Raw genomic sequence first — 12,005 nt, 5'->3', positions numbered from 1 at the left:
TACCCTTGTCTGGTCAGAAGATGGCCTGTACCCTTGTCTGGATGGTCCAAGGGACAAGACTTGCCGTTGTCAGACACTGATTGTGAGAACAGAGGGTTAATTGCAAGGCAGGATTGGGACAGAGCACAGGAATGCACTGCCAGCTAATGAGGTGCAGCCATTCTTCTTAGACTCAACATACAAAACACGGACTATCTTCTGTTCAAGTAATTGAAGGGAACTTTTTAGCAGTATTCCCAAATTCAGTAATGGTACCAAGCATTAAGTGGAAATGTCTTTTCTAATAAAGGATTCAGGAAGTTTTATTACAAATATAATTTCTGTTGCTTTAAAGTATTTCTAAAAACTCATTTTCATTGTCTGTTCTCTGAGACAATGTACACAATCTCACCGAATCAAAGTCCTTTCTTGATTTTTAGGTATTTATGTACTTTCCTAATTTTATCTCTTGTATTTTCGAATGCCAAAGCATTTAATACTTGTTTGTGAAAATATACTATAGAAATGTTTTGTAGGAGCATTTTTAAGTTTATGCAATTCATTAGGGTTGAGGATTATGCCCTCCCTTGCCCAGGCAAATTAATACTGCAATCTTAAAATAAAAGATTTGATAGGTTTTGAAGCCAAGCCAGTCTGCTGAGCTGAACAAGTGATCCTACTAGTGATGATTCTTCTTCAAAACTCAAGAGTGTGGATTGAAGCTTAAGTCAAACAGTATTATATGTCTGAGTCATCTACTTTGGTTAGATAAATGCAAATTTTTTTTGAACAATGCTAACTGCATTTAAATATTTTTAATATTCTTTTTCATTAATAGAATCTTTTACTGAACTGATTTAAGCTGACAACCACTGTTACTGGTTTATGCTAATATTTGTATGTCTTATAAAGCTTTCTTGGTACATTGCAAGTTAGGTTTTTGGGTTTTTCTTAAGCTTACAACTACAATTAATTTAATGTGACTCTAACAAGAATCAAAACCTAGAACAGTGTCTTACTCAGAAGTTTGGGCAAAGGGCTCTGGTGAAGTGTAGGACCATTCCCATATAGCTGATACTGATTTTCTTGCTCTTAAAATTTCGTGGAAAGAATGCAGTTAGAGACTTGCCAATTTGGGTTAAGTCAGGAACTGTGAAATAAAACCCGACCCAGACAGGACAGTTTTTATTCAAACCCAAGCCTCTGTTGAACTGTCTGTTTTCGTTCCGCCCCTGGCCCTGCTTCATTCCCCCACCTCTCTTCAAATTCACAAGTTTTTTTTAAATGTAGAGATGGTTCTAATTTAGAAAATTATTTTGGCATAATGAACTAAAACAGAAAGGAGGGGACTAAAGTGAGGGAGGTCAAAAAACAGATGGAAATAGGAAATCTGAAAACATCTAGTTGAAAAAAAAAATCACCCTTGAAATAATGGAATCTAAATGCTGAAATTATACATCTGCTTAGCAGCTGTGCATTCCTTAGCCAGAGGTTCTGCTACAGAAATGGAATTAGTGAACTTTTTCTCAGTTTCGAGTGCTGTTGTATAGTATTTGTCTCTCTGTTATACTTACAGTAACTGCCTTAGTAACCTATGGTGGGAGGGAGAACAGAGGTGGAGGGAAGTGCTGGTGAGCTGCTGTAAGAATTTTCTTTGTCCTTAAGCATCTGCAACATGTACAGTTGTTTGCTACAGTGAAATGCCATGATTTTCATTTTTGGTGGCTCTTTGTGAGTACTTTTTCATTTCTCCTGACTTAGTTTCAGAAGTGAGATTGGGTACAGGCAAAATAATCAAATACAAATATATGAAATGAGGGTGCACTAGTGAGAAAAGAATGTCAAAAATGAAGAAACTTGCCTCAAGTGTTTTTCTCCCAACAATGGCCAGTGGTATTGCTCCAGAGGAAAGCACAAGGCAGTCTGTAACAGACAAATGTTGAACTGCACTACTCTGTGAAAGTGTCTTCCTGCATCTCAATATGAAGGGGCTAGTTGAGACTCTAATATAGATTAAATATGATTTAAGTATATATCCACAGCATGTTTTTATACAGTATCTTAAAATGTTAAACCACTTAGTTAGAAAAAGTCTCTATTAAAGAAATTAACAGAAATGTGTAATTTTATGCTTCCTTCATGATTTTTTATTTCTGTGTATTGTTTTGATGATGTTTATGTTAATCAGTTACTTACTGATACTGAAATTTGCATGTATGTGGTAGCAGGTCTGAGCAGGGGTTGGTTTGAGCCCTGATATAAAGTGTGATTCAGTGTAAGAGCCTATGGCAATTTTTGCTCTTTAAAAATATAACAACCGAGGTCACTGTTGCTTCAAAGACTTAGCCAAAAATTTCAAATGTAAAGTTGTGTAAGATAAACGCCATCATTTTCAGAACTGTGGAATATACTTTTCAAACTATCTGGTTTTGGAAGAACTAATTGGTCACAGGAAGATACTTTTTTCTATGTGTACTTGGAACAACTGGAGGTAAAATAATTCTCCTTCAGGTCACTTCCAGTGAGAGGAGAAGCTGTGGTTGTGCTGTGAATACAGCTGGTAGGGTCTCCTGAGAATTTGAAAGCAGAAATGAGGCATGGAGTAGGGTAGTGGGTGGGCTCAGGTAGCAGGCAGTGTGGCCAGAAGGACAGTGGCATAGTGAGAGAGGCTTGCTGGATTTGAGCATAGGAATGCAGCAGGGAGAACCATGTAGGCAAACGTAAAATATCTTCCTTCACCAGAGCCCTCCTCTCAGAGTGCCTTACCTGGGTAGGAAGTGACAGAACTCTCTAACTGCACAGCACCTCTTTCTGTATCTATGCATGCATTTCCTTTCCACACGTCTTTCCGTTGTCTATTGATTTTTCCCTCCAGCATCTGTGACTTTGTCATAGTGTGAAATGAGGTTTCAAGCTGTTAAAATACACGTTTCCCTCCATGCAGACTAAGTTCAATATTTAATTTGGATTTCACTCTATTTGCCATATGTTACAGAAAAGACTGGACACAACCAAGAGAAATGTGAGGTCTAAATGCAGTCACATGGCTGCAGTCTTGTTGAGATGAGAAACGTGGTGGGACAGCTGCATAGCTGGAGTTCTGCAGGGACTGATTATGGACTCTCTAGGGAGGACAGGTTGGAAAGGTGAAGGGTGCAGGGAATTTTTTGTGTGAGAGTATTATGGTAATTGATGGAGCTTTGCCTTTTGCTTCAATGAGGGATCCATTGAGAGCTTATGGGCCAGGGTTAGCAGGAGGTCAGCATGAGTGGTGGTGTGGGGTGTCTGATAGCCTTCTGCAATGAAATTAGTAGCTCGCTGAATGGAGAGCATCAGTTCTTTATCCTGACCTCGATTTTTGAAGTAATTCTTCTGTCTCCTGTAATATCCTCATCAACAAACTGATGGAAGTGCAAACTAGACTGAAAAGTGGATGAGCTACCAGGTTTAAAGAATTGTGATCAGTGATACGAAGTTCAGCTGAGTCCAGTTGCTAGCAGTGTGCTCTAGGGATCAATGCTGGCTTGCAGTACAGGGTGACATCTTAAAAAAATGACTTAGATGATGGGACAGAGTGCACCTTCATCAAGTCTGGAGACAAACAGGTGGGAGGAATGTTTGATAGGCCAGGTGGTGGTGCAGCTGCTCAGAGAGACCTGGATAGACTGGAGGAGTAGAGAGGAACCCCAGGAAGCTCAACAAAGGGAAATGCAAAGCCCTGCATCTGAGGAGAAATAACCCCGTGTGTAGGTACAGACTGGGGACTGTCTGGAAAACAGATTTGCAGAAAAGGACCCACATGTCACACTGGTTAACAGGCTGAATGTGAAACAGCAAATACAACTTTGCAGCAAATGCCAGCAGTCTCCAGGGCTGTGTTAGAGTATTGTGGACAGGTTTGGGACTGGGATGATGCCATTCAGTTTGGCACTGGTGAGATGCTGTGGAAGGCCCTGGACAGTTCTGGGCTCTGAGGAAGAAATCGATTGCTGTTTAGCTGGAACCAAGTGACAGGCCTCATTCTGGTTTGTGTTTGGAAGCAGTGTGGAAAGTGGGGTAGATAATGAGGTGATGAAACTCGTAGCTGATACAGGTGGTGTAAACTGGCTGTAGCAGTACTGAATGCCTGGATGATAAAATACCAGATGAGGTACAGTAAGTGCAATGTAATTTAATTCAGACAGCAGAAAAATAGTAATAGGCTCTAAATTGGGTATTAACACTTTGGAAAACTATCCAAGCTCTCCCTAACAACTTTGCTGTGATGCTCCAACTTTAGATTGCACCTGTCTGCTTATGGTGTTTAAAAAGTCTCTCTTCCTCCTCCTTCCCCCCCCCCATTTTTTTTTCATTGCTTTGGCTGTCTTTCCACCGTCAGGTTTGGTTTTGTGTAATTGTGGCCAGATGAAAGTTTGGATTTGTTTGCTAATCTGGCTGAAAACTAACCATTTAAATCCTGGGTTTTCAGTAGACCCAACTCATTGTGATGCCACATGAAGAGTAAGGGCAGAGGAGGGGCAACACTTACCTCCTTTCAATCAACAGTCTGAAGTAAATGTAAGCCAATTTTGAAGCAGCATTCTGTAGAGTAATTATAAGGTGTTTCTTAAAATGTGATTTTGAAGTTGTGAAGTTGTCTTGCTTTGGTTATATATGGACATACATGTTTCATAGTTCTGGTAACATAATTTCAGCAATCCTATTAAAACTAGAAGGTAATTTTTGGTGTATGGTTGTTGGTTTTTTTCTTCCTGCAGCAGTGTGAATGGGATGCAGTACTAAATGGACGTGGGCTTCTCAAGTTAGGCAAAGAGAAACAGCAGAGAGAGAAATACCAATAGTAATCTATCAAACCTTATATGAAATGAAGAAACTAATAGGGAATAATTTTTTACCACTGCTTTTATAGTATAAGGGAATGGCTAGTTACAAGCACAATAAAATACAGTGTTTGTTTCTTTCATCACAGCAAATGCTTTTGTTGAAGAGTTGCTGCAAGAATACGTAGTTGGGGTGAAAGTACTGCACAGGTTTGTGACCACACAGATTTTATGTCCATTGATGACAATAGCACAGTCACCTATGTCCAGCTGTAGGTTAGGGACTATGCAGGCTTCTGGATGGAGCAAGGGAGTTCTTTCCCAACTGGTCTGACAGCAGGCAGTGTCACAGGGTACTTGGCTAGACATCTGCTACAGTGCAGCAGGCTAATTCATTTACCTTTTATCACACCCACACACACCCGGGCACTTCAACAACTCTGCTTTTACTTTCAGAAGTGTCTGTAATGCCTACAGTCTTTGGGTTTTTTAATATTGCACTGGCATCTAGCTCCATTCATTGACATACTCACTGCATTTGGGTTAATGAGGTTGTATCAAACGTGAGGTAACATGGTATTAGTGTCTACATTTTCTGTTCAGGTACTTCATTTTGCTTAGTGTGGAAACACTGATAATGTGGTTTCCTAAGGACTGGAGCAGTGCAGTCAGGCAGATTTCCATTGATGTCTGCAATGAAAATCTGCAAGATGAGTAACTAGTTAGCAGATGAAGAGGGCAGTTCCACGCTACAGATAAGCAAGCCTAGCAGCCGGGTACACTCGAAGGGCCAGTTCTGCTCCCTGTTAACACCACCCTTGTGTGTCCTTGCCTTTTCCTTTGTAGCAGCAATGGCTGGCACTCCTCATGCTGTAGGAATGGCTGAAAGCCAATCACCTTTTTTTTTCTTTTTCTTTTTTTTCAAATAGGCTTAATTTCTTGCCAGTAACTGTGGTTGTGGGGCAAACCAAATGCCAGGTTGGTGTACAGAAGAGTACTCCTTCCAGACACAGCTTACTTGTGTAGTATATTTGTGGGTAGGGCTGCCATTTGGGAGCATAACTTGTTTGGGAACACTTTCTCCATTAGCTTGAATAATAGTGATCCATGTAATTTCTTAGCATATATTGAGTATGTGCCCCCTCCAAAAAGAGTTGCTTTTCCATCTAAACATCCCTCTGTGATCTTCTGCTTTTGCATTTGTGCCTTTTGTTTTGTAGTTGTAACCATTTTTGTCTCTGATGTAGCATGTAAGGTTTTGGATTTTGGCAAATTCCTAATATCTAAAACTTCAAAGACAAGCTGCGTGTATCAGCAGGTTTGAAGGTTGGATGTCTGGTAAGACTATGGAGTGGATGTCACATTGTTAGGGTTTCACACAGCTGTGTTAATGTCCTGGTATGTGCAGCAGAAATAGTCAGTAAATTTGTTAGCCTTGGTAAGGGGGTAGTCAACGTGCATGTACTGTCCAGCCAGTGAGACATGTTGTTTGGCACCAGAGGATGTGGGAGGGAAAGAGAGAGAAAACTGTGGTTAAAAGAATTTGCATTTGGGTGAGGACATGGATATATTGCAAATGAGAGGGACAGTGAAATCAGAATATAAGGAGAGAGCTGGGCCAGTTATATTAGAAAGAGGTAGAGACCAAAATGGAACATAAATCTGTTGGAAACCAGGCCTTCCTAGATCTGTTGCTTGTAGTGCAATTTGTCTGATATGTCATGACTTGTATTTTTTCATGAATGAAGAGAAAGATGTGAGATGTAAGAATCACTTGAGGTATAAGAACCAGAAATACCATAGGTGTGTGTTTGATATCACTGCCAGGGCAGAAGGAATCAGTTTGGCTATATTTTTCCTTCTGTTTTCCTCATATAACCTAGGATTTAGTAGAACAGAGAGAAGAAGGGACAGTAAAGTCTCTATATAGCAGAAACAGATATAATGACATGTATGCTATTCCCATATTCAAGGAATTGTACAGAGATGGTCAAAAGGAGCTTAAAGCGACATAGCATTTAGCAAGTGAAATGTGCTCCTTTATTACATGAAGCGTAGCTCATGGCTATGAATGGGGAAAATACATTTGATAATTAACTAGTGTCTTTTAAAGTATTTTTCAAAGAACTGCTGCAGTTGAAGCGTAAGACTAGCTTTATGACAGTGGACATAGTAGAATTAAATGCTGTTTTAACAGTGCAGTTGTTATGAGAGAATAATCTAAAAATACGGTGTTAAAATGTCTGACAAGGTCATAGGAGCACTGATGCAGCCATGTGTTTATGTATTAGTTTGTGTGAATTCCACACTCCTCCACCTACTGAACTCAGGATACTGTAGCAGAAAACAGATTCTGCATAAACCATTTGTCACAGAGTCATTTGGTTTTGAAAAAATGGCTGGATTTGCCAAATGCTATTCTTTTGGGCTGAATTTTCTTTTCAGTGGGAAAAGTAATCCAGAACTTGTGCTTTTGGAAGATGTATTCAGGAATACTTGCGCTCATGCAAACAGATTTGTCAGTATTGTTCAGATTTTAATTTAGAATGCAAGTTTCTGGAAGTACACTTGAAAAATAACTTTAAAGTGGTAGTTTTGATACATCTTCAGAAGATTTTGTTTGTTCTTGGAAGCAGTGACATGCATATAGCTTCTTTTGGCTAGACTCAGAGTTCAGTGAGACTGGTTGTGCACAGTTATGTTTGAGATCCATGTGTAAAGTCATTTCTCCTGTGAAATGATTGTGTTCCAAATGATAGTTTGTTTAGAATGATGCTTGTCAGGCTCTACATTGCCTATACATCTAAGTATAGTGCTATTAGAAGAAGCTAGAGGACGTTTTCCATTCCACTACTACTTTTTGACAGTATTTTGTGTCTCTTGTGCAGATAATCATGGTTCCATCATGCTTGTATTTTTCTATGATACATGGTCTGTAGCTTTCAGATGAAAGCTGTGAGCGTGCAAACATTACAATTGTTACAAACAGTTATGTTTTCTGACATGGCTTTTAACTTGTTACAATTGATCTCTATTGATGATGTGAGCTTAGGGCTGGGCTTGGTTTTGTTGTTTCCCTTCTCTCCAGTAACTGGCTGTAATCTTTGCTGTCGTTAAATTTGTACTATGCTAAAGTACTAATGGCATTTCTGAATCTTCCTATAAAACATCCCAGTCGTGTTTTCTATCTGCTCTTTTGGAAAACAGTACCTTAGCAGAGAATCTTCAGTAAAATAGAGGGGATATTAATTTTATTTTTAGCCTTCCTGAATACTTTGAAGTCTCTGCAATTACTTTGTATTTTTAGGGCTGCCTTAATTTTCTTTTTATGTAGTGCATGTATGAAATATTCCAATAATAGGTCTTGAGACCAAAACACGACCTGTGGGAATGAGAGGGAAGTTTATGTTTAAAAAAAACACAACAAAGTACAACTACAGGGAGGATGCTAAGGGTGGAACTGTTATATAGGCCTTCTGAAAGAGAATCAACACTAATAATGTCTTGCAAGCCATTTAATAGCTGTCAGGTAATCGTGTTATGGTGTTTTGAGCTTCAACTTTAATACATAAGCATACTTGCTCTTCCACTTCTAACCAACAATTTGAATAGGTTTTATTCCAACTGAGTAAGCATCATGAAATAAATTTTAAAAGGCAAAATAACTGACGAATTGTTAGAATATTTGAAGCATTTTCTGTTACCTTCAGGTTAATAGAGGAATGCTGAGCAAAACAGAAAACAAGGTAAAAATTGAGATCTTACTTTGACTTTTAGTTATCCAATGCAAATTATAAATTGGAAATAAATGATCCAGAAATAAATACTGTAGATGAGTAATAGAAGAGTGGTTCCTTTGTTGAAAGATTGAAAAAAAAATTAGTTTTGTATAACCTGAGAGATGAAAGCGACTGTGTATGACACAAAGAAGCAAAATGACTCTTTTGTCTTCTGCAAAATAATGTCTTCTGCAAATCAGTATTTGCTGTAAACTAAAATATTTGCTATAAGTGCTCATATTCTGACACACACATCTGAGTAGGATTTCTGTTCTGATATATAACAAAATAAACCCTCCAACCCTTCATTTACATTGCCTAGAATATAAGGATGAAGTAGCCAGTTGTTAGTGCTTCTGATCCTTGCCCTGCAATATCCAAGGTTGAGAAATGGCATTTTTTGTAAATGTATTAGTACATTGATAAGAGTGATAATCATACTGACTATTCTAGCCTTTGAGGGTTTTTTCCCAGATGCCTTTTGGAAGCCTCTGTCATAGAGGTATTTGGCCTTCAGTAGATTCTGGAGGTATAGTATAAAAAGGCTGCTTCAGTTCCACATCCCTTTAGCATTTAAAATCTGCTACTGTTTTGTAGCTGGGAACCAACACAGGAGAAACAAGGTAAAGTGAAGGATTCTATATTTCAAGATTCCTCTGCTCTAGATTTCTGGTTTTGAGTTCCTAAACATATTTAAAGTCTAGACCCAAACCTTGGTGACAGTTGAGTTTTTGGCAGTCTTTGTTGACGGCGAGGTGGTGGGTTTTGGTGGTTCTGGTTTTGTGAGTTTTGTTTCTCCTTGAGTTCTGGGGTGGTTTTGTTTGGTTGGTTTTTTTACATAAATGGAGTGATTCTACAGATACAGTGTACAGTGGTCAAAAGTCTGTTTTGGTAGAGTTGAACAGGAATTGCCACCCTTACTAGTGTTTTCCATTGTTGTATTTTGCCATGTCATAACAAAACAACTAAGCCAATGAAAGTATGAGCCACCTCTTATAGAAGTCATACAAGAATGTCAAGTGAAAGCTCCTTATTGCCACACTTATACCCTAAAGACTTGCACCCTTCTAAGATAAATGTCTGAGGACATTTTTTCTGTTCCTGATAGAATAGTTTTGGTAATGTGTTTTAATTAGTAAATTACTACTGTTGGAAAAGTATTTTTCTAGTTACTCTTTCTTCTTACACTGTGCTATCACTAGAATGATTGATAACTTCCCCCCCTCCCCAGTCTTTGTTTCTTATCTAGTAGGACAATAGTATTTTAGTAATTTCACTATGTTCAGAATGGTAAAAATCTTGGCTATTTTGTTTACTGAAAATACTTACTCCAGATGGCAACAGCTTTTTCTCACGGCACAGAAGTATTTTCTTTTAGAGAAAATAGATGGAGCCTGTTTGTGTGTCTATAGGATCAGCTCATGCCTTCTGTTGAGGGGTAACTTTACTGTCTGTGGCTATTTTTGTGCAGCTATGTACTCGACCTGAGAGCCTGGGCACCACACCGTCCTTGTATCCTAAAAAGTATGCGTATACACTTGGACAAATTACGTGAATTCGTAACAAAGTAGTCCCTTTCATTAGGGGTTGCGAAGTGGTGTTCTGAACGAGATTCGTTCATCGTGAATGATTTAGTTCTGAGATGCCAGGCCTTTTACATGAAAGAGAGCTATTATTATTAATTCCTTTACTTCTGAGAAAGGTTATTCTTCTCTACGGTTGGTGCTGTGCCGTGGGGACACGGCGGCTGAACGGCTCGCTGTGCCGTGCCGGAGGACTCGCAGCTCCGCTCCTTGCCAGGCAGCGCCGCGGTGCCATTTTGAGCGGCTCAATGGCTTGCCAGGCGCTGCGGGCCGGGAGGAGGGGCGGGTGAGATCGGGTTACCGCGCCGCATTCCAGCGCCGGGGCTCGGCCCCGTCTCCACTAAGCCCTGCCCCTGCCGCGCTCGGTTCCCGTTCTGGGGGCCTGGCGGAGGGAGCGCGGCTCCCCTCCTCCTCCTCCTCCTCCTCCTCCTCCTCCTCCTCCTCCTCCTCCTCCTGCCGGGCCGCACTGACCGCTGCAGGCACGCCAGATGTGAGAAAGGCACCGGCTCTTCTTTCTCGGGGATTGCGGGGTTTGGGCTTGGCTCCCAGTAAGCATAATAATTTGTTAGGAAAGAGCCTGCTTTTGAGGTATTTTTAGCTATCAGAAATCCTTCTGGCTCAGTTTAATTTTGTTTAGCTGTAACAGTGTTTAGAAGGGCTTTATGTAAACAGGTTATTGTGCTTAAAATACTTCTTTGAGAGCTAGAAAGTTAATTATCTGATGCATTTATTGCGTTTGCATTTTTCACACTGTTACCTATATTTACAGTATTATGTAAATTCTAGGTAAATGTTTACTTTTTCATGGACGTGTAGGTTTGTGTATTTTGCATGTTTTCCCTCCTCTTCCCATGGATACAAAATAGCAATTTGAAGTAACGTGTTTTAAATATCACATAATTTCCATGTAATGTTTGCACTGCAGCACTACTCGGTTGTTCCTTGGCAGAACAATGGTCGTGTACTTAGTGCACACTTTGTAAAGCTTTCACCATTAAGAAAAAAACCCCAGACCCTACAGGATAGTATCATTAAGGCTTTTTATAATAGAACCGTGTTTGTATTTAAAGTTTCAAGAATTCTCTGTGGAACATCTATTGTAGTTACTAGAGTGCAAAGATAGAGCAACTTCAGCTTATATCTACTCTTCCTGTAGGGTCATTAACGTGTATTTCTCTGGGGCTGCATAAATATTTTCAGGTTTAAAAAAAAAAATAGAAAGGAAGTCTTACTTTGAAACTGATCACTGTGTGAGTTTTGGTGTGTTTCCCCTCCCCTTTTAAAATCAGGTTGTAAATAATTCTGCCATTCAGGTGTCTGTAACAATTGATTTTTTTTTCCTCTTTTAACTTCCATATGATGTCATAAAAATTAGATAAATAATGAAACTAGATTTCCTTCAAGAGCCAAATACAGCTTTGTTCATGGGAAGGCTCAACAAGGGCATAAGATATGACATTTACTGGAGCCTAAATGATGAAGACTGTACAAATAAGGGCTGTAAAATGTACAAAGCAAATCAACAGTAAAAATACCTTTTCTAACAACTGGCTGGAGCTGTATTATTTGTAAAAATAATGCAAAGCTGTTAGATCATGGGACTTTTCTTCATGGAATGCAACCTTTTTGTAGCAAAAGAGGTAAAATGATCCTGGTTGTGGTTAGCAATGCAGCTCTCTTGTCAAAGGAATTCCTTTTATTCCCCTCCCTCCCACAAATAAAAGCAATCATCCACTGAAATGAGGAGTCCTGTGTCAAAATTCTGTGGTTGTTTTAATTAGAACGAAGCACTTGTGGAGGGTATCTTGTTCTGATGAAAAACCTTTCTGAGAGTTGCTGCTGCT

At 39.4% G+C, this 12,005-nt stretch overlaps 1 protein-coding gene across 2 annotated transcripts in view; it reads left to right on the top strand.

Moving 5' to 3' along the window:
• Positions 1-12,005, top strand: part of BMPR1A (bone morphogenetic protein receptor type 1A) — an 83,004-nt gene that overhangs the window by 6,128 nt on the left and 64,871 nt on the right. The window contains exon 1 of one of the 2 annotated variants that reach the window (XM_068140024.1): positions 10,610-10,709. The exons of the other annotated variant lie outside the window; for it this stretch is intronic. The gene's annotated coding sequence lies outside the window, so the exon portion shown is untranslated. Of the gene's footprint in view, positions 1-10,609; positions 10,710-12,005 lie in introns of those variants that run through there. 2 annotated transcript variants of the gene reach the window in all.

Source organism: Melanerpes formicivorus, unplaced genomic scaffold, assembly GCF_026170545.1.
Source record: "Melanerpes formicivorus ecotype bairdi unplaced genomic scaffold, bMelFor1.0.p_v2 SCAF_6, whole genome shotgun sequence".
Classification (NCBI taxonomy): domain Eukaryota; kingdom Metazoa; phylum Chordata; class Aves; order Piciformes; family Picidae; genus Melanerpes; species Melanerpes formicivorus.
Note: the sequence above shows the minus strand (reverse complement) of the source record. Positions and strands in the feature narration are given on the sequence as shown.